This window comes from Ctenocephalides felis, unplaced genomic scaffold (genome assembly GCF_003426905.1).
Source record: "Ctenocephalides felis isolate EL2017-DRISC unplaced genomic scaffold, ASM342690v1 CF-g0.4_SCAFFOLD_03570, whole genome shotgun sequence".
Classification (NCBI taxonomy): domain Eukaryota; kingdom Metazoa; phylum Arthropoda; class Insecta; order Siphonaptera; family Pulicidae; genus Ctenocephalides; species Ctenocephalides felis.
Genome location: NW_020539724.1, coordinates 1,253,093 through 1,256,578, shown reverse-complemented (window position 1 = coordinate 1,256,578; position 3,486 = coordinate 1,253,093). Strand labels below are relative to the sequence as shown.

The window sequence follows — 3,486 nt, the reverse complement described above, 5'->3', positions numbered from 1 at the left end:
TTCTAAAGCACTTCTCAGAGAATCCCATTTCTAAATTCAAGTCGACGAAACGATTCCATTGAGTTTGCACATAGTGATTCGTACATCGGTTTCAATATATTTATTCTTCACGACGAGAACAATGGAGTCACTGTTTTAGTTGTAAAATTGAATTCTGCCATTTGTTCGCCAACCGAGAAATATTGGCTCTTGTCTTAATATTTAGAAAGGCAATTAATGTTTATGAAATAGGATAAATGATATTCAATGTTGATTAATTTAAAAAAAGTGTCAAGTCAAAAAAGAACATTCAAGTTATTAAATTATATTCAAGTATTAAACCTTGTTCACTGAGCAAGGTTTCATATATACTCTTATTTCTGCATCTTGTGGGCATCGACACCTGCGCGACGACCCGGGCGCCAATTTCAAAAAATTAAAATTGATTCCAAGAAGCAAATTATACTGAAAATATTCAATATCAAGCTACTTAAAATATCATGAGGTTATGCCGGTATAAAATAAATAGTTGTAGGTGGTATTTTGTCTCAAATATAAAATTTTATTTCGGTTCTGACGACACAAAACCTTGCGTACATTCCAATGATTGCGTCACAGTTAACTGGTTAAGATAACCTATATCACAGTTTTATACTTACAGTCTACGGCACAAAATATTTTCGCCAGTTGAAAATAATGATGACCGATCGTTTTCTCTCGGTATGCGAACGCTTTGATTTTAGATATATCCCATACATCATATTGCTGCAGCATATTCAGGATATCTGCTTTTTTACCTTGATATATTGCATGCGGTATTCTGCTAGGAAATTGTGCAAAATGTTTCCGTGTCCTTTGTCCTAACCCTCGTCTTGTAGCAATTGTATTTTATTTGATCCCAGGCTGATCGGTGATTTGTAGCGTTTGCCTTCCTATCATTCGAAATAGAGTTGTCGATGTATGTCGAAAGTAATAAAATATTCTTTGGAAATATTTACTGATGCTTATTAATTTTATTTTGTTGAAGTAAATATAGATTTTTGAAAAATGTTAAGAGTTTTTCAGATGTTTAAAAGTTAGTTCATATGTTTCTCTCACACTCTAGTGCAAAGCCTCTCAAAGTCTTTGAGTTAATAAAATTAATAAAATCGTTGTGGTTAACCACAACGACCAAAAAATGGTAATAATTTCACCAAAATTCAAGGTTGTACTTAAAAGCTCATAATTTTCAATCAATTTGAGATATTTTTTTCTATTTTTTTCTTAGGACAGAGAAGGTCTTATCCTGTATCTATATAAATTAAAATGCTAGTTTTGTAAATAATGGATGCCAATAAACATTTATAAAAAAACTTGATATGCAAATGCGAAGTGTAGCACTCACTAATAAAATTAAAATGTTGCGCTATTAAATTCATAATACTATGCCATTTGCACTGATTTTTAAGGTTAATACGGTGAAGATTACGCCCTTCACAAAATGCAAAATAGACCATAATCCACTGACATTAAATTACTCAACTTTGTATTTTAAATTAATAAAATTAAACTTCTAAATTGTCTGGCAACGACATAATCTTCACATCGACTTCTGACTCTGCCTGTCAACCGCCCTTCTCGAACTCTGGCCGTTTTTTTCACAATTTTTTCGTTTTTCATCCCCTATTTTTGCTTCTTCTTTATATGCCGCTGAACGCTTTTTTCCGAACCGAGTTTTTGCCTTTGTGGAGTGACGTTCGCAACGTGAATACACGAGGAGTTGCTTCGTGAGCGCATTTTTTTTCCTTTCCTCTGGCCGTTGTATTTTCCTCTAAAAGGAAACGGAAAATCGTGGGGAAAACCTAAGAAAAGCGAGTCCTTCTGTGTCGAAGGACCTTTTTGTGGGAAATGATGGATCCTTAGACTGTATTAAGCGTTTTAAATGACTTTTGTTCTTGCGATGCTTTATGACGGTAATATTTTTTATACAATGGACTATTGGGAGTTGTGAGGTGGAGAACCAGAGCCGCGTGAAACGATTTCTAATTACATCGTATACAGGAAAACTGAATTGGAGCTTAGTGCGAATGTGAAATTGGAAAACAGTATATATATATATATATATATATATATATATATATATATCTCCATAAGATGCCCCAGAACTCAACGTCAAACCGAATAGGAGTGATAGTATTGACCGTAACTGTTCTGAAAAAAATTGGAAAAAAATATTTCACTTTGTTTGAGAATTATGAGCTTTCACGTTCAACATAAAGTTTTGGTGAAATTGAGACCATTTTTCGGTGATCGTGGTTAATTTTGCATATAATTCCTACTTATGCTTAACTATGTTTTATTTTTGTAATATTATAAAATAATTTATTTTATCGTGATATTAATATTTATTTATTCTTTTCAGATGTACTCGATGGAATCTAAATTTCAGGAGAGGATTCGGTAGCAAACAATGTGAGTAAATTTTGAATGATTATTTTAATACTATAATGGGAATTTAAAGTATTTAGCAAAAATATTAGGAAAATGTCGGAAATGTTCAAGTTTCATATTATATGACCAATATAAAAGAAAATAGAGATCTCAAAAATATCCCTTTTGTACCAATTTTTAGTACCAGGAAATTGATTATATGTTAAATCAAAATGATTCAAATTATACATTTTCATAATCTTTTAATATAGTAGAAACGGATTTAGTTAGTTTTTTTCACTATATTAAAGAATCATGATCATGAATATTATATTTCCTTTTGATTTAATATATAATTAATTTATCGAGATGCCTACTCTTATCCAGGTAGTAAAAGCAGGTAGTTATACAAGCAGCAAACCAGGTAGCCAAAAATTAATAGTAAATTTGTCCATCAAAAATATCAATTCTAATCATTTAGGAATTAATTTTGATATAAATCTTATAATATAACATTAAATGATTTTGATTAATTACGTAAAGTTAAGTTCAAAATAAGTCTGATCCCATTACCAGTGTACTTGATGCATCTAATGCATCTCGACAACCATTTAGCAAATTAATATAATTAAAAAAATTAATAACACTTTCATAATTGTCGAACAAAAACCCTCAAGTCGCTTGTCAACAACGTCGGCGAAGTTAAGGGTGAATTTCTTCACCCCCGGTTATTACGCGGTTTGCTATTTCTGTGTCATTGTTCTAAATATAATTAACCGGCGACGAAGTGCAGACATGGAAAATGTGACAGTCGCCTTTTTATTTTATCAACACGAATAATACAGGATGCTTCGCGGCAAAATAATATACCGCGACATTAAAGCAATTTTTTATAATATTCAGTCTTCAGAATCGTGTTTAATTCGATTTCCAAGCGGATGATGGTGGCGTCTATATTTATACACAGCTTGGGGAAAAGAGTTGGAAAAAATATTCTATGCAGAAGACATGTTCTTGCACATTTTATTGAAGTTTTGAATCATGTTTCTTTACAATTGTAATTTAAATATTGTTGTTCCAATATGAATCTATAATTCA

The 3,486-nt window shown here is 31.4% G+C and overlaps 1 long non-coding RNA gene across 1 annotated transcript in view; it reads left to right on the top strand.

Annotated features, from left to right (window-relative positions):
- LOC113382946 overlaps positions 1-2,434 on the top strand; it is a 45,981-nt gene extending 43,547 nt beyond the window's left edge. Inside the window, exon 3 of the long non-coding RNA XR_003367706.1 lies at positions 2,381-2,434. This is a non-coding gene — a long non-coding RNA (uncharacterized LOC113382946). The remainder of the gene's footprint in view (positions 1-2,380) is intronic.
- The last annotated feature ends 1,052 nt before the right edge of the window (positions 2,435-3,486 follow it).